We start from the raw sequence: 20,072 nt of genomic DNA on the forward strand, positions 1-20,072 counted from the left end.
AAAAAAAAAGAAAAGAAAGAAAGGAAAGAAAGAAAGAAAGTGCTCAGAAAAAAATCACAATGGTTGATGCCAGAAGGACAGAAGAGCCAACCGAAGGAGCTCCCAGTAACCAAAGCTGGAACAATTCAAGTAAAAAATTAAGTAGCATTGGATTATTACCCAAACTATAAAATAAATATTCATGAATCCATACTGACATAAATAAATGATTGAATAAGTAAATATATACATTACAATAGGAAAATCTCCCATGCAAAAGATTTTCAAATAATGTGTGTAGATATTCCCCGCTCCTTAAGTGTGAGTGTGTGTGTTGACTTCCCTCCAGAGTATAATATTGCAAGGGGACAAACACGAGCCCGGGTCAAGGTTAACATCATTGGTGATAGGCCATGTGATAGCATGATGTGATGAGAATGGACTTTACCTTTGTAGTATCCTCCCCCAAAACCATAACTCCAGGCTCATCATTAGAAAAACATCAAACAAATCCCAGTTCAGGGACATTCTACACAACACCTGACCAGTGCTCCTCAGAACTGTCAGGTCATCAAAGATAAGGACGTCTGAGAAACTGGTTCACTCAAAGTAAGTCAGTCAACGACTACTGAATGTAATGTCATATCCTGAATGGGATCGTACGCCAGAAAAAGGACACTTGGGGGAAACTGGGGAAATCTGAATACAGTGTGGACTTTTGTTAATATAAATAGAATGGTTTCATCTGCCCCAGAGGAATTGGACTATCTTAACTTGCATAGCTGGAAGAACACTGGGTGTTTTAAACTCTGGCATTTAGGCCCCTCTGCCATTCGGTAGCAGCACAACCATTAAGCAAAGCATTACTCTCTTTTTTATTGTAAAAAATTCATTACTCCCTTTTTTAAAAATTGGCCTAATAAGAATTGATATTGTATATCCTGCACAGTATTATTGAGAGATCCAAATGAATAATGAATGTAAAATGCTCTGGGAAGCATAGAAAGAACTAGATACAAATGAGATGGCTTCAGTTAGTTCTTCTCATTGTGAGACCAAACTTAAAAGGGTTGGGCATTAGAAAGGAAATTATTTCCTCTTCAGATCTAAGAGACTTAGGCATTCTGAACTAAGGCTTCGCTTGTAAGAAAAAAAAGAAGGTGAACAAAACGATCATTATTGACAGCAGGGGAAAGCTTTGCTGTATAACAGGGGAAATAAAGGCTGAGGTTTATTGAGTACCTACTTTGTGCCAAGGCCTTTTTTAAAAAGCACTGATTTATTCCTCATTCACAGCTGCATGAGGCAGGTACTATTATTAATCTTTTAGAGCCAAAGAGACTAAGCACAGGAAGTTGAGTAGCTCACTCAGGGTCACACCGCTGGTAGTCACTGCCTCTCAGGAGTGCTCAGCGCACACGAAGTAGAGGGTCTGGCAAGATCAGGGAGAGTTTGAGAACATCAGTGACCGCCTTCTGAGAAACCAAGGCATGTCAGACCAAAATAATAATAAAAAAGTTATTATTTGGAGAAGCTAAGTTAGCTGCTCCTCAGGAATCAGTTGTTTTATTCCTGGAAAATATTTCCCACTTACTGCAAATCTATATCTGACCTGCTGAGGAAATCATGTGGTGAAATGAATCCAGAAAGCAGAGAAAGTGCTTCATTACTTTAAATAGCACTAAGCCCGTTACAGCCTCTGAATGGTCCCTTTTTGGAGTTTGAATGCTTCCAACTTAGCCATTTGGAGCTCAAGAGTACAATTTCATGTGCCTCTACTGATATCTTCGTCTATTGCAAGATGTATAATTATTATCTATTTTGAACTAAATATACTACAAAAATTTAAAATATAAAATCCTATCCATATGTTTTATTATTATTTTACCAACATCAGGCTATGTTTTGTGATACTTTCTTTTTTATCTTCTAGAATTTTTCTCTGGATCTAAAAGAATGAAGATCTTTTGACCCTTCCCCCCCCAAAAAAAAATAAAAAATATATATTTTAGCAAAGATGAACTTGCTACATTTGAGGGCCCCAGGTATAAGGCTACTCCATGTTAGCATGCACACAAAGAGTTCAATCCTTTGTACAAAATTTGGCCTTATCTTGAGAAAGGCTTTCTAGTAAATCAGTAGTAATCCCTTGCTTTTAGGTGATGATGAAGTACTCCATTTTTTTATATTACTACTAGAGGCCCAGTGCACAAAATTTGGGGGGGGGGGTCCTCTTAGCCTGGCCTGTGCCCTCTCACAGTCCTGGAGCCCTGGGGGGATGTCCTACTGATGGCTTAGGGGGCCTAAGCCATTAGTCGGACATCCTTAGCATTGCCACGGAGGCGGGAGAGGTTCCCACCACTGTCACTGTGCTCGCCAGCTATGAGCCTGGCTTCTGGCTGAGTGGCGCTCCCCCTGTGGGAGCACACTGACCACCAGGAGGAAGCTCCTGCATTGAGTGTCTGCCCCCTGGTGGTCAGCACGCATCATAGTGACCAGTCATTCCACCATTCGGTCATTTGTATATTAGCCTTTTGTTATGCAAGATTTTAACTACATAAAGGCTGGATTTGGAGAGGGCCACTATTATCCCAATAAGAAGCCAGAAAAGACAATAAAATAAAAAGAGAAAGAACAGGTTATCTTATACAAGCTGCCATAGAATCAACTAGGTTTACTCCACTATTCTTACCATTTATTACTCCACCTACATTTAATCTCTCAGAACTCAAGTCTGTTGAATCTCTGAAATGTTATTTCCACTTCTAGCTTATTTTTCTTCTTCAATAAATGCCAGAAGGGAATAATATTTTGATTAGTCAGAGTTCTCCTCTACCTTATTTAAGTTTCTGTATTAGAACTTGCTTTTGTCAATAAGTATGCATATCTGGTCTGGTCATTGATTTACAGAGCTATCCTCAAAATTTTCATGCTCCTTAATCATCTTTTCTCTCTGAGTATAGAATGTTCTAATTGTGCTATACACATTCAAATTGTACATATAACATATGCCTGTTGTAGTATCATTTTTATACTTTAAATAATTATCCCTTTTACTAAGTATCTTGTAAAACATAACACTTACATTTGTTTTGAGTGTTTGCTTCTTGCACTGACTATAACAGTACTACTAGCGTCTTTTCAATGAGTTGTCTTGTTGTTATTCCTTTTCAGAGAGAGTAAAAGACCTCTGAGTTCCCCTGACATCGTTCAGCACTGGACCCCACAGTCTCTAGGACAGTCAGCATTACTAGTGTGTCCCCATGCTGACTTGTTGGGGGTTAATGGGGGGGGGATGAGGACACATTTGTAATACCTTAACTAATAATAAAAAAAAAATAATTAAAATAAATAAATGCCAAAGAGTCATCTCCATTTGCAAGATCATTACTAGAGAAAGCAAAGCAACAATTGCAGGCCCTTTTCATTGACTCATCACACAGGCACTGAGAGACAGGCACCGTGCTTGGTGTTGGATATGAACTTGCCTCAGATTGCTGGGAGAAGGGAGTAATTTCCTCAGTTAGCCTCTCTGCTTTCAGAATTGGTTAAAAGTCAGAATTTTATCAGGCTTTTCAGGTGAAAAAATGTCATATATAATTTTGTGGCAGATATTGGTGTTTTCTTTTTCCATAGTCATATCCCTTCTTCTTTCCTAAAGAAGGCCAATTTTTCTCAGGTATGGGATAGTATTATTCTCCAAATAAAGGCCACCCAACTAGTGTTTTAAGAGATAATTATATTCTTTTTAAAGTATGTTTTTATTGATTTCAGACAGAGGAAGGGAGAGGGAGAGAGAGAGAAACATTGTTGAGAGAGACACATTGATTAGCTGCCTCCTGCATACACCCTACTGGGAACTAAACCTGCAAGCCAGGCATGTTCCCTGACCTGGAATCAAACTGGCGACCTCCTGGTGCATGGGATGATGCTCAACCAACTGAGCCATGCCAGCTGGGCTAAACCATTTTTTTCTTTAAGTCAGTCACGGGAACCCCATTTGTCTTTGACAACAAGTGATTTGTGAATTGGATAATGAAGCAGTTTTGGCCAACAAGAGAGCTGGAGAGTCTGCTGAAAGTCTCTGACACATGAAAAGACTGACTTCTTTATTCATTTGAAAGTTGCTCTATGAAGACATGATCCTTACCACTGCTATGGTCATCTTAAAACCTGAAGCAGCGTTATCACCAACATACCAAATGATGGTGGAGCAGAATAGTGGAACAAACATCATAAGCTACTACATCAACCATGGGACTGCCGAACTCCAGAGTTCTTATTGAGAGAGACAATAAACGACTATTTCTTTGAGTACTTTTAATTGGGCATTGTGTTACATATAGCTAACAAGTCTTGAATGATACATGTTACAACCACATTTCTCAATGGCATAATCTAGTTCATTGCTTCTCTGAAGTTTTCCTTAGCTCTAGCTGTATAACAGTGAAAGACTGCTGTGTCATTCAATACCCATTTAAATGGCTGATCAGCAGGACCAGTGTTTATGATATTAGTGGGGAGCTGGGGTAATTTTTTGATGGGTTCCATGAAGTCTTTGTGCTTTTTGTATATATTGATGTCTAATAGAAAGATTAGTACACCATAGGGATCTTAAACTATTTTACATTCTATTTCAACTCACAGTCCTAGATTTAATTTTTTTTTAGTACTGTCAAACAAACACTTTAAAAAATCTTTATCTGAAAGATTGCTAATTTTTAAACTTTATTTTTATTGTTGATACTATTACAGATGGCCCCAATCCCCCACACCCTTTGCCCATCTCCACCCAGCCCCCACCCTTCCTTCCCTCCGGCCACCACCACATGGCAGTCTGTGTCTATGGGTTCTTTCACTAATCCCTTCACCTTCTTTCATCCAGTCCCCCACTCCCCCAACCCCTCTGACAGCTTTCAGTCTCTTCTGTGTATTCATGGCTCTATTTCTATTGTGTCTGTCAGTTTATTTTGTATATTAGATTCCACGTATAAATAAGATCATATGGTGTTTGTCTTTCTCTGACTGGCTTCTTTCATTTGGCATAATGCTCTCCAGGTCCATCCATGCTGTCATAAAAGGCAAGATTTTCTTCATTTTTATGGCTGTGAGGTATTCCATTGTGCAAATGCACCACAGATTTTTTTATCTACTCATCTATTGATGGGCACTTGGGCTGTTTCCAGACGTTGGCTATTGTGAATAGTGCTGCTATTAACATAGAGGTGCATCTATTCTTTCAAATAGTGTTTTGGGATTCTTAGGATATATTCCCAAAAGTGGGATTCCTGGGTCAAAAGGTAGTTCCATTTTTAACTTTTTTTGAGGAAATTCCATACTGTTTTCTACTATGCTACACCAGGCTGAATTCCCACCAACAAGGCACTAGGGTTCCCTTTCCTCCACGTTCTCGCCAGTACCTACTGTTTTTAATTTGTTGGTAGGAGCCAATCTGGCAAGTGTGAGGTGATACCTCATTGTTGTTTTAATTTGTATCTCTCTGATGATTAGTGACATTGAACATTTCTTCATATGTCTCTTGGCCATCTGCATGCCCACTTTGGAGAAGTGTTTATTCAATTCCTTTGCCCAATTTGTAAGTGGATTGTTTGTTTTCTTGGTGTTGAGTTGTATAAGTTCTTGATATATTTTGAAAATTAACCTCTTATCAGATGTCTCATTGGCAAATATGTGCTCCCATACAGTGGGCTCCTTTTCATTTTGTTGATGGTTTCTTCGGTTGTGCAGAAGCTTTAAATTTTGATATAGTCCCATTTGTTTAGTTTTTCCTTAGTTTCCCTTACCCAAGGAGATAATAGCAACAAAAATATTGTTATGAGAGATATCTGAGATTTTACTGCCTATGTTTTCTTCTAGTATTTTTATGGTTTCACGACTTACATTTAAATCTTTTATCCATTTTGAGTTTATTGTTGTGTATGGTGTAAGTTGGTGGTCTGGTTTCGTTTTTTGGCAGGTATCTGTCCAGTTTTCCCAATGCCATTTATTGAAGAGACTGTCTTTTCCTCATTGTATGCTCTTGCCTCCTTTGTCAAATATTAATTGACCTAAAAGCATGGGTCGATTTCTGGGATCTCTGTCCTATTGCATTGATCTACTAGTATAATGCCAGTACCAGCCTGTTTTGATTATAATGGCCTTCTAGTATAGTTTGAAAACAGGTATTGTGATTCTTCCAACTCTGTTCTCCTTTCTCAAAATTGCTGAGGCTATTCGGGGTCTTTTGTGGTTCCATATAAATTTTTGGAATATGTTTTCTAGATCTGTGAAATATGCTGCTTATATTTTAATAGGGATTGTGTTGAATCTATAGATTGCTTTGGGTAGGATGGACAATTTAATGATGTTAATTCTTCTAATCCATGAACATGTTATATGCTTCCAATTTGTATCTTCCTTAATTTTTTCTTCAATGTCTTAGAGTGTGCTTTTTTTTTTTTTTAAAGCAGAGTCCTCTATTTTAGCCAACAGTAGAGCTCTTAAGTTCAAGTATAAGATTTTGTATAATTAAAGGAAATGAGTGCAAGTGCAACTTTTACCTATCAACTGGTATTAGGAGAGGTGTGAAAGGGAGTTGTAAAGAAAGAATACATTGTTCAGAAACAATAGGATGTGTTTTCTCTACCTTTGATGTTGCTTTTTATTTATTTTTTAAATATGTGTTTTACTGTGATTGGTATTACAGATATCTCCTATTTTTCCCCTTTTACTCTCCTCCTCCCAGCATCTATACTCCTCAGGTCTTTACTACCCTATTGTCTGTGTCCATGGGCTATGTGTCCTATAGTTTTATAAAATATATTTTTATTGATTTCAGAGAGGAAAGGAGAGAGAGAGAGAGAGAGAGAGAGAGAGAGAGATCAATGATGAAAGAGAATCGTTGATCAGCTGCCTCCTGCATGCCCCACACTGGGAATGGAGCCTGCATCCGGGACATGTGCACTGACTGGGAATCAAATCTCCTGGTTCACAGGTTGATGCTCAAGCACTGAGGCATGCTGACTGGGACTATAGTTTTTTGAGTACATGTCTTTTACTTCCATGGCTAAATTTACTCCTAGGTGCATTATTTGTTGTTGCAATGGTAAATAGGGTTGTTTTAATAGTGTCTCTTTCTGATAGTTCATTACTTGTGTTTAAAAGTGTCACCAATTTCTGAATGTGTAGTTTTGTATCCTGCTACTTTGCTATATTTATTTGTTAAATCTAGTAGTTTTCTTATTGGTGAAATTTTTAGTATTTTCTATGTACAATATCATGTTGTCTGCAAATAATGACACTTTTATTTCCTTCCCTACAATTTGGATGCCTTTAATTTTTTCTTCTTCTCTGATCTCTATGGCTCGGACTTCCAATACTTGTTGAATAAGAGTAGTGAAAGTGGACATCCCTGCCTTGTTCCTGATCTTAAGGGAAATGCTTTTAATTTTTGTCCATTGTGTATGATGTTGGCTGTAGGTTTTTCATATATATATATATATATATATATATATATAGAGAGAGAGAGAGAGAGAGAGAGAGAGAGAGAGAGAGAGAGAGAGCGCCTTTATTATGTTGAAGTATGACCCCTCTATTCTCACTTTGCTGAGAGTTTTAATATAAATAGGTACTGGATTTTATTGAATGCTTTTTCTGAATCTGATCATGTGATTTTTATCTTTTACTTTGTCTATGTGATGTATCACACTTATTGATGTGAATACTGTATCACTCTTGCATCCATGGAATAAGTCTCACTTGATCATGGTGTACAATCATTTTAATGTATTGCAGGATCCGGTTTGCTAATATTTTGTTGATATTTATTTTAGCATCTATGTTTATCAGAGATATTGGCTTATAATTTTCTTTCTTTGTAGTGGAGTTAGCCTAACTCCAAAACCAGAGGAGTTGTAAAAAGAGCGTAGATGTCTTCTTTCCTCTTTCAATTTTTTGGAATAGTTTGAAGAGGATAGGTGTTAGTTCTTTTTTGAATATTTGGTAAACCTTGCCTGTGGATCGACCCGGTCCAGGCATTTGTTTTCTGGGAGTTTTTAAAATTTTATTTTGTTTTTTACTGCTCCAATTTCATTTGTTGTAATCAATCTATTCAGTTTTTGTTTTTTTTTAGTCTTCTTGATTCAGTTTTGGTAGATTGTATGTTTCTAGGAATTTAACTATTTTCCATGGTTGTCCTATTTGTTGGCATATAGCTATTGATAGTATTTTTCTTAAAATTCTTTGTATTTCTGTGACATCAGTTGTTACTTCTCCTCATTCATTTCTGATTTTATTTACTTGTGCCCTCTCTCTTTTTTTCTTGATGTGTCTGGTTAAAGGTTTGTCAATATTGTTTATCTTTTCAAAGAACCGCCTCTTGTTTTCATTGATCTTTTGTATTGTTTTTTAGTGTCTATGTCATTTATTTCTGCTCGGATCTTTATTGTTTCCTCCCTTCTACTTACTCCGAGCTCTTTGGTTGTCCTTTTTCTAGTTCTTTTATGTATAACATTAGATTGTTTATTTGAGATTTTTCTTGCTTCTTGAAGTAAACATGTAATGCTATGAACTTCCCTCTCAGGACTGCTTTCACGGTGTCTCATATATTTTGGGTTGTTGTGTGTTCATTTTCATTTGTTTCTATGTAAATTTTTATTTCTTTTTTGAACTCATTGGTAACCCATTCATTGTTTAATAACATGGTTTAGCCTCCATATGTTTGAATGTTGATGAGTGTTTTCATTGTAGTTGAATTTTAATATCATCCCATTGTGATCAGAGAAGATGCTTATATGATTTCAATCTTCTTGAATTTGTTAAGACTTATTTTGTGTCCTAACATGCAGTCTATCTTTGAGAATGTTCCATGTACACTTGAGAAGAAGGTATATTTTGCTACTTTGGGATGAAATATTCCCTAAATAGCAATTAAACACGTCCGATCTAGTTTTTCATGTAAGGTTGCTGTTTCCTTATTGATTTTTTTGTCTGGAAGATATATCCATTGATGAAAGTGGGGTATTAAAATCCCCTTCTATGACTGTATTTTGTCAATCTCCCCTTTAAAGTCCATAAAGATTTTCTTTCCATGTTTAGGTGCTCCTATATTGGATCCATAAGTTTACCAGGGTTATATCCTCTTGTTGGAACAATCCTTTTAATATTATGTAGTGACCTTGTTTGTCTCTGTTATGGTCTTTGTTTTGAAGTCTCTTTTGTCAGATATGAGTATTGCTACCCCAGCTTATTTTGTTTGTTTGTTTGTTTCCATTTGCATGGGAAATTTTCCCCATCCTTCACGTTCAGCCCGTGGGAATCTTTTGTTCTGAGGTAGACCTCTTGCAGATTACATATGTTTGGGTCATGTTTTCTTATCCTCTCATCTATCTTATGTCTTTTGGTTAGAGCATTTAAGCTATTTACATTTAAGGTCATTATTGATAAATACTTATTTATTGCCATTTTTTCTTTATACCTATGTCCCACCCTCTCTATTTCTTCTTCTTCAAGCAATCTTTTTAACACATTGAGGATGGATCATGAGAATTCTCACTTCATATTACACAGTGTTTTACAAAGTATCATACTTTAAAAAGATATTAGCTTATAGGAACATGTAATAAATAACTTCAAAATGCAATGAGTATTTAATTTTAAAATATGCTTTTAACATTTATGTAAAATGATTTTTGTACTCATTCAATAGAAACTTATCTGGCCACTGGGTAAAACTAGCAATAAAACTACTGGTCTGCAATGTGATCTCTTGCAATAGTGGTTTGGTGGTAATGAACTCTTTTAGCCTTTAATTTTTTTTTAGCAGCAAGCTAACCTACTGGTTGGAGCATCTGCCCCCTGGTGGTCAGTGCACATCATAGCAAATTGTTGAGCGGCCTTAGCATATCATTAGCATATTACACTTTGATTGGTTGAATGGCTGTCTGGTTGACTGGACACTTAGCGTATTAGGCTTTTATTGTATAGGATATTTAATTCATTGTTTTTTAAAACATATGTTTTATGATTTTTTTTTTTTTGAGAGAGACAGGAAGAGAGAGAAAGAGCTAGAAATATCGATGAGACACATTGATTGGCTGCCTCCTGAACACCCACTCTTGGGGACTGAGTTCGCAACCTGGGCATGTGGCTTGACTGGGAATCCAACCAGTAACCTTTTGGTGCATGGGTCGAAGGTTGATGCTCAACTGCTGAGCCACACCAGCCGTGCTTGACTCATTCTTTTCTGTGGTTTCCATGTAATCTTTAGTGCTTGCTACCCCTTTGTTTAAGTTCTCACTGAGGTCATCCATTCTTCTTTTAAGGTCCTTGAGCATCCTTATAACCATTATTTTAAAATTTGCATCTATTTTGATTGCTTCCATTTCATTTAATTTTTCTTTAAAAATATGGAACAGTTCACATATTTGAATGCCATCCTCACTCAGGGGCCAAACTAATCTCCTCTTTACTGGTCTAATTTCAGTATATGAACTGCTGAAGCGAGCACAAGATGGCTAATTTTTAATTTTTGAATGTCCTCATAATATAATTTATTGTGTGCTGCAACAGATGTATTATCACTATTATGTTTGTTTATATTTTCATTTATTACTCCACATACCTTTGAGGGAAATAATTGACATAATAAAAACAAACTCCACTTAGAGAAAACATACAGAAACTTGTGAAATTATGTTTGTGTTTCTTGACTTTAAAAAGGAAGAATGAAGGTTACTATTGCATCAAGGAAATGAATTACTTTAGTTATAACATGTCCTAGCAGAGTTAGAGATTATATTTGTGAAAATGAGACAATAAACTATAATTAATTTATATTTAATATGTCATGTAGGATTTTATCATTTTCTTTTAAATAGTATCATTTCTATTGCATTATTATCTACTTAAAATTTAACTATGCCTTTTTGGAGTTTCATTAAATTATCTCTAAGTTAGTATTAGTTCCTTAGTTAGCCTAATTATGTTATTATGAGATAAATAAAACCTTTCATATGGACATTCAGCAAGGGTTATTTCCATGTAGGGTATTAAATACAATCCTTAATATCTGATATAAAACCAGCATTGATATACTCTACCTGTTTTTTTTCCCTTAGAAATGTTGTTGACAAACAGGCTTATTGATACTCAATAATGAAAATGTGAATAGTTATGACCAAAGGATAGAGAGAAAATATGAAGCCCAAATCACAGTTATGTACATATGACAGTTTGATAAAAATTGAGTAGAAAGATATTTAGTAACTTTATACTAAAGTCAAAATGCTTACTCCTTCATTTTATAGAGGTGGGTATAGAAATTGCTTGTTGCTGAAGCACTGTGAACATTCCTAACGGAAATGTCAACAGATGTCGGTGCAGGTGAGTAGTTGTGTGTACAGAGTGAATGTTTAGCTAGAACGTGATGATCTTGCTCCTTCCCCTCATCTTCCCCTTTCCTCTGAGTCAAATCCTTTTTCACTGACTATAGTAGAATCTGGAAGCATTATAGCTGGGCGGGATTTTTCAATCCAAGTCTGTCTCTTCTACACCCCTTACAGCTCCATCCAGGGAGAAGAAAACTGACACACAGAAACCATAGGCTCCTCAATTACTTAGTAGCTGTAGAGGCCTTGGAACTCTTAATTTCAGCTCAGTACTCAGAAATGCATAGTCTTAGAGGATCTCAACTGTTTGGGGTCATGCATCCCATCTAAATGCCACTTTGATATGTCTCCTTTGGAAAACTGCTTATAAATAGGTTGTTCAACATGTGAGGTTAATCTCGGTCTTTGGATGTGAACTATGGGATTTTATGTTAAGACACTAACCAGCATGGCATTATTGTTAGTCCAACAGATACACCAACTGGCAGTACCATGTGAACATATCCGTCAGGGGCCTCAAGACCGGAGGGGGCCTGCCTTTCAAGACCTAGTGTTTGGGTATCGTAATCTGAATAATTTGCCATGAATCCATTTTTATCTCAAATTAAGTCCATCACTGTTCCTTTCAACCTTATTTTTTTATTCAACAACTAAATTTGACTACTTCTTTGTTTAAGGTAGCGCTCTAAAATAAAGGGGTTGTCACAGCAGCGGATAAAACAAATTCCCTTCTCCCGAAGAGCTTTCAAAACTCATTTTTAATATAATAAAAGGCAACAATAAAGGCTTTGCAAATGAAGCAAAACAAGTGGTTAGAGAGGTGGTGGGCTGGAAGACAAAATGGACTGGTTGGCCAGAGAAGCCTCTGTAATATGACAATTGATCAATGATCCCATGTGTGTGGCAACATGTGTGATTTCACCTTGTAACTTGTTTTATTCATTCATTAAGTACTTGTTATGGCCCTCTGCCGTGGGGCATGCTGCCTGGTATTATACCTGAATGACGAAGACTCAAGTTGTTGCTTTCATGGGCTTAAGAGATATGAGTATGTAGTAATAACTAAAACAAGGCAGGTGGTGGTAAATGTAGAAAAGCTATATTGATAAAGTGCAAGGGAATTCAGAAGATGGAAAGAAAATGAAGAGAATGCTCCTTTGTATTAATCTTGTCTTGCCGGTCACATGTGTAATAAGAAGGTGGTGATGATACATTTTTCTTCTTTGTATCTCAACCCCCTGGCACAGTGCTTTTCCTGTTTGCCTCTTTTTTTGGATTATGGAAGTTTGTTGTAGATGATGACTGTTGTTCTTTGAATATTGTTTCTCATTTAGTGACTGCCTTTTAAATTCTTCTGTAGGGGATAAATATTCATTCACACATAAATGAATCATATCTAAAACGAAATGCATCTTTCTTTTTAAATTCTCTTATCTATATTTAGCCAAATTTAAAACATCTCAGACGTCTTCCTCTATCTTGATCTACCAGTATCCTCATTATGAGGAAACTAGGGGCCCAGTGCATGAATTCGTGCATGGTGGGTGGGGTGCCTCGGGTGGCCTGTGGGGATTGGGCTGAAACCTTGCAGCTCCTACCTGCCGCTCCTGCTCATCCCAGCCCCACTGCGCCTTATTCAGGCTTGCGCCCAATCAGTCCCGATCAGGAGAGGCTTGTGCCACCATAGCAGCGCTCACCAGCTGAGAGCCCTGCATCTGGTGCCCTCCCAAGGGGAGTGGCCTGTGGGATAGGGATTAAATTGGCTCTCTAACATCCCCCGAGGGGTCTCTGATTGTGAGAGGGTGCAGGCCAGGCTGAGGGACCCCACCAGTGCATGATTGGATTAGGGAGGGGTCATGGGAGGGCTCCAGGGCGTGTCCAATTGAGACTGGCCCCTTCTCACTCAGTCTCGATTGGGACCAGCTGGCTGGGGAGGGACCATGAGAGGACTCCAAGGTGTGTCCAGCCCATCTTGCTCAGTCCAGATAGGCCAGACCCCAGCAGCAAGCTAACCTACCAGTTGGAGCATCTGCTCCTTGAGGTCAGTGTATGTCATAGCGACTTGTTGACTGGTTGACTGTGCCCTGGTGGTCAGTGCAAGCCATTGCGAGCAGTTGAGTGGCCTTAGCATATCATTAGCATATTACGCTTTGATTGGTTGAACAGTAGGCCAGTCATCGGATGACCAGACACTTAGCATATTAGGCTTTTATTATATAGGATGACTCTGTGTGGCCAGGTCATCTACATATATACTAGAGCAGCAGTTCTCAACCTGTGGGTTGAAACCCCTTTGGGGGTCAAATGACCCTTTCACAGGGCTCGCCTAAGACCATCGGAAAACACATATATAATTATATATTGTTTTTGTGATTAATCACTATGCTTTAATTATGTTCAATTTGTAACAATGAAAATACATCCTGCATATCAGATATTTACATTATGATTCATAACAGTAGCAAAATTACAGTTATGAAATAGCAACGAAAATAATTTTATGGTTGGGGGTCACCACAACATGAGGAACTGTATTAAAGGGTCATGGCATTAGGAGTGTTGAGAACCACTGTACTAGAGGCATAAGAGCAACACATGTTTAAGTGAGCAAATCTCTCTATATAAAACCCTAACATGTAAATAGACCGAATGGCGGAACAACTGAACAACCAGTCGCTATGCGCTGACCACATGGGGGTGTGAGAAGAACATGGTGGGTGTCAGCAGCAGTCAGTAGAGTGCAGAACATTGCGGGCATTGGCTGCAGTGGGATGGTGGAGCACGTGAGTGGGGGCACCAGACAAAGGTGGGGCACTGGTTGCGGTCATAGGGGTGAGCCTCTGGTGGTTACTGAAAATTCTTTGCTCCCATGCACCGTGGTACCACCTGGCGCACACACCCACTGCCAGTGCCAGCCCCTCTTGCACCCGCTGCTAGTGCCTGGTGCTGGCCCCGGTCACTCAGGGCTTCTCCAACTCCCCCTGGTCCTGAGGGGCAATTGGGGCCAGCAGCCACCTCTCGCATTTGCTGTCAGCAATGGCCCCGCTTGCACCCACTGATGGCACAGAGTGATTGGGGAGTGGTGGTGGTGGGAGTGGGGCTGCTGGCAGAAAGGGGACGAGGGGCCGTGACAAGAGGAGCATGGAAGATGGGCAGAGATCTGCCCCGGTGCCCAATGCAGCCTCACAGCCCACAGTTCCTTTCAAGGTGCACGAATTAGTGCACTGGGTCCCTAGAGAATAAATAAAACTTCTTTCAGGGTATTGAATTTAGCATTGTTTGAATCGTTATTTAGATGGGCTTTTCTTGGCTAAAGGGAGGAGAGAAATGGAGATAATTTTAAGTTTAAAAAAGAAGCTTTCAAAAGGTTTGTACATCTTGAACTCCATGGTTATTCTTTCTTTTTTAAATCTTCATTTTTGAAAGTATTACATATGTCCCCCTTCTCCCCCATTGACCTATAGGGCTTGGTTAGATAGCTATTTTCTTAGAGCAGGTAAAAAATAATAAACAGAACTAAAATAATTATGTACATTAAATATTCTGTCTACAAATTTAAATACATGCAAGATTGTCTTCTTTTGTGATCCCTTTAAAATCTCAAGTGTCTAATTTGAAAAAGAAATCATTTCAGTTCCTCTTTCAGTCAAAAGATTAAACAATTTTAATTTTCTAAGGAAAAAGCCCCCAAAGCCACATAGAAGTTTTTAATCCTGACCAAGTATAAGCTGAATTCTTCAAAATGCCTGCCTCTAAGGTAAACAGAATCCATTAAAAAGTAGTTATTAAGCCCTGTGAGCAGAAAACAATATTAGAAGTCTAAAAATGATAGCTTCGGGGCAATGAGACTCATTGGAAGTGGAGCACAGTACAGGAACAGAAAAGGGAGAGGGATCCTTTAGTATCAAAAAAAGATTATGATGAAAAATATAACTAATTAGCATTTTCATTGTTTCTTTCAATAAGAAATCTCAAGATACTTTATGGGACAAGTAGGGTGATAAAATAAGCCTCAGGGTAGGCTACCAGATGGAATAATATATACAGGATGAAAATATACAAATATGGAAATGCTACTGTTTATGTAAGCTCTGTAACTGCCTAATCATGTTGTCTGTGTATATTTCCCACCACATTTAGTACTTTGGAGGGCTTAATGCTTCACAGCAATAGAAAATTTTCAGAAAGTATTACTACCTAACAAGTGTAACTCTAAACTCAACTGGGTCGAGTTTCTAAAGTTTTATGTTTTGAACTAAAGCAAGCACACATAACACACACATACATACACACATACAGACATATACACACACACCAAAACACTGGACTTTATATTCATAACTAGAGGCCTGGTGAACAAAATTTGTGTACTGGTGGGGGGGATGACCCTAAGCCCAGCCTTCACCCTCTCCAATCTGGAACCCCTTAGGGGATGTCCGACTACCGGTTTAGGCCGGATCCCTGTGGGATCGGGCCTAAACTGGCAGTCGGACATCCCTCTCACAATCCAGGACTGCTGGCTCCCAACTGCTTGCCTGCCTGCCAGCCTGATCACCCCCTAACCACTCCCCTGCCAGCCTGATTGATGTCTAACTGTTCCTCTGCCATCCCGATTGCCCCCAACTGCCCTCCCCTACTGACCTGGTTGCCCCAACTGCCCTTCCCTGTAGTCCTGGTCCCCCCCAAACTGCCCTCCGCTGCCAGCCTGGAGGCCCCCAACTGCCCTCCCCTGCCAGCCTGGTTGCCCCCAAATGCCTTCCCCTGCTGGCCCGATCACCCAAACTGCCCTGCACTGTCTGCCTGGTCACCCCCAACTGCCCTCCCCTGCTGGCCCGATCATCCCAACTGCCCTCCCCTGCAGGCCATCTTGTGGTGGCCATCTTGTGACCACATGGGGTAGCCATCTTGTGCGAGGGCATGCTGATCAATTTGCATATTACCTCTTTATTATATTGGATATGCCCTTGTAAAGAGGGACTATAAGTATATATAGAGAACTAAAATATAAAAGATATACATACATGTATATGTATATTTACATATATACAAACACATATGTGATATTATATATATGGTATAAAAGTTCTAGGGAATAAAAACATATGCATATCTTTGTAGTACTAAGTCCTGTGCCATGAAATGCAACAGGGGTTTGGAAATGCACTGTACTTCTTTAGCTGCTATTATAAATGTAAGTGATGTTCTTGCTAAGGTCAGATTCCCCTAGCTGTATTATAGTTAATATTCAAGAATCATAATGAAGTTTAAATGTAACCCATGCTAATACCACAGGGCATGTGTTCTGTTCAGATAAGGCTTATTTTCAATAAATGACGGGAAGGATCAGCCTTGGTTACAATTCATTAAAGCCATCTATTGCACTGACAATTCAACAAAAATGGCTCACAAATTAACGATTCTATTTCCCTTTTAAAAATAAATCCCAATGTCATTTTTATGTTGGTAATGATTCTCTATTTCTAATAAATATATAGATAGAACATTGATTAAACTATATGGACTACTCGTCAATTTATTAACCCTAAAATAACACTGATATACATATTCTTACTGACCTAGAAATAAGCTTGAATATCCTTTTAAAACACAAGCCTACATTAATCAACTTATTAATTAAAGAACTCATTCATATTACATTTTTTCCCCTATAGAAGCTAGTGTTTAGAGTATCTTAGCATTTTGAAAGCAAAAAACGAAAGTAGTGCTAACATCATTTATAATCACTGGAGATGACGTCTAAAACCTGACAGACCTCATTTAATTTATGCTTCTGATGTCTCTGGGAGCTGGGGTTCCTATATTCTATCTTCTGGATATTCGCATTCCTGCTATTTAAAGTATCATTTAGATCAGTATTGGATATTTCACAAGTTCTCACCACCAAGGATAGATGGTCATACAAACCTGACTACACACCAACCTCTGTCCTTTGCCACAAAGACTAGCTGGATAGAAAATGTCAAGTTACTATATTGTACACCTGAAACTAATATAACTATTATAATATTATATACCAACTGTCCTAAAAGTTTTAAAGAGTGGCCTGTCACACCTCATTCTTTCCTGGATAGGATCCGTTTCTTGACTTACTCGTTCCTGGAACTGATTCATTCTCAGGTGACTGGCTACGCACAGACCTTATTATGCCAGTCATGTAAATATTTCCATTTATTTACAGATGTCCTCTTTGTAGCACTGTCTCTATTGCCACTAAATATTGATTTTAAAAACAACAACAACAACAACAACAATTCTAAGGCCCTATACCTGTGATTTCTGTCTTCATTCACTTCCAAAGCCTGCTCCAGTCAGCTGCTGCCCTTAAATCCTGGCAGCATGATCACTGCCAGGGTCTCTGAGATAAGCAAAGAATAGCAGCTTTCAGATTCTCATGTTCATGAACTTGCTTGATTTTTCCATAGTGATTGCCCATTGGATTAACATAATGTTTATTTCATCAAGACCCAACTTCACTAATTATGACTGTGTGACCTGAGGTTTCTGTCCTTCCACAACCAACATATTTGATCCCTGCAGGTAGCTCTTTCAAAGAAGGTACCATCCTTAGTTCTCACGTAGCCTGTGCCACCCAAACTTCTCCTTTCTCCTTTCTATCCTGCATCATCAAATTGTTGGATTTGTAAGCATTTTAGTCATCTGTTTTGAAATAGCTACAGACATAGGGAAGAAAACATTGTAAGAAAACCAGAAAATTCATCAGACTGGTTACCATGGCAAATATTTGTACAGTATTTCCCAAGAGAAATGTAAATCATTGATCAGGATTTTTTGCTCACTTCTTAAGTCATCTTTGATTTCTTGGAGTGCGTCTATCTTCAAATGAGTCAGATAATAATATTCAATGCACTATTAAAGAAATACGATTTTGTAACCAATGTAGAATTCCCATATTCCAAAATGAGTAACTGTGGTGTTAAGCCAAAGAGAGAAAATACTACAGGTAACTCTATAACCAGAAAGACGAACAATCCATATAATTTAAAGACGTATAGAAACTAAAGTTGGTATAGTTAAATCAATGATGCAAAACTGAGCACAGCGGGACTAGTGATGCCTAAACTGCAATTAAACAAAGTGAAATACATACAAAATGTGTTTTCAGTTAATGATAAAATTCCATTTAATTGCAAAAAAGAAAGGAAATCATTTAAAAACAAGACTCTATTAAAAAAAAAATCAAAGAAAATCCTTTAATGTTGCCAATACAAAAGCAACTGGCAAAACCAATTCAATACAGCACCATTTTAAAGCATCTCTAAATGTTACATTGTTTTAGTGCTGAAGATAGAAAAGAGGATAAGTGGATGCTACACTTAGGTAACTTACAAACCAGTCGAGAAACAACAAAAATGTAGCTCATTATAATACTACTAGAGGCCTGATGCACGAAATTCGTGCAAGGGGCTCCGCCCTCGCAGCCCTGCCACCTTGCCTCGGCCCTCGCAGCCCCGGCTTTGTCCGGAAGGTCATCCGTAAGGATGTCCGGAAGGTTGTTCGGCTGTCAGGTCTATTTAGCATATTACGCTTTTATTATAGCTGATACATGAGATCGTTGAGGAATAAGCAAAGTGGTATGAGAGAACAGAATAATCTTTGAGGTAGTTCTCACTCCTGACATCTGACTGAGATGGAAATAGGTGTGTGGCAGATAGGAAGTCTCTACAATCCATGCATATACATTTCCCAGAAACTCAGATTTATGAGCACATAAGCATGCATCCACCACAGAGAAATAATTGAAAATCAATAATGAATCAAAAGTTAAAAGACCCAAGGGGTTAGCAAGTTTCAGTTATCTGAACAAAGTTGAACAATTTGTACTGATTCTAAATAAAGATAAGTGAAAAGACTGTGATTTGATGAAAGACTCGTAAGAAAAGAGATAGGGGACAAGGTTAGGTTTCAAAAAAAGTTACAGGTAGAGAAAGTTTTATTTTAAACTTCTAATCAAGGATGGTAAAATAACTGTGGTGTTAAGTAAGAGAGAGAAAATACTATAGGTAACTCTATAACCTAAAAAGGCATTATTTATTTTTACATTTAAGACATACATTGAAGGCATTATTTATTGTAAATCCATTTTATTATCAAGGTATGCTATAGTATGTTACTTTCCTGAGAAAAGAAGAACTTTCCCCTCACATAGATACCCCTAGTGGAATATAAGAAAAGTGAAGTAATATTAAATTTGAGGGCCTTGGGCCTTGTGGGCACATGGTGATTGACCATGAAGCTAGAGTTTATGAAATTGCTGAACTAGAAAAGATATGACAATAAACATTTAGGATGCGGTTGCATTTTTTAATAGGAGTAGAAAAATGTAACAACTTGAGGGATCAGATTGTTTATCTGAAAATTTTTTATCTAAGAAAATTCTCAAACATATAGAATATAACTGGCTCTACTAATGGCTTTCCCTCAGGAAATTCTTAAGAAAATTTAACATGTCTAAACCTGCACTCATATCTTCATCCCTTAATTTATTCTTCCATTCACTTACATTGATTGAACTCACATGAGAGCCTCGGATGCAAGTAAAAAGTTTTCAAAGACTTAAATTTAATACCTTAGGTTCACTGGTAAAGGTCTATTATGGTAATAACATGCATAAAATATACTAATATACAAAAAACGCCTTTGGATTTCATTAGAGGGGCACCTATA

General features: G+C 38.0%; 1 protein-coding gene and 1 non-coding gene across 2 annotated transcripts in view; both read right to left on the reverse strand.

Moving 5' to 3' along the window:
- KCND2 (potassium voltage-gated channel subfamily D member 2) overlaps positions 1-20,072 on the reverse strand; it is a 519,540-nt gene that overhangs the window by 76,919 nt on the left and 422,549 nt on the right. The window lies entirely within an intron of this gene.
- LOC118666663 lies at positions 10,380-10,486 on the reverse strand. The gene has a single exon (XR_004971018.1). It is a non-coding gene; the product is annotated as a U6 spliceosomal RNA (small nuclear RNA).

This window comes from Myotis myotis, unplaced genomic scaffold (genome assembly GCF_014108235.1).
Source record: "Myotis myotis isolate mMyoMyo1 unplaced genomic scaffold, mMyoMyo1.p scaffold_m19_p_11, whole genome shotgun sequence".
Classification (NCBI taxonomy): Eukaryota; Metazoa; Chordata; class Mammalia; order Chiroptera; family Vespertilionidae; genus Myotis; species Myotis myotis.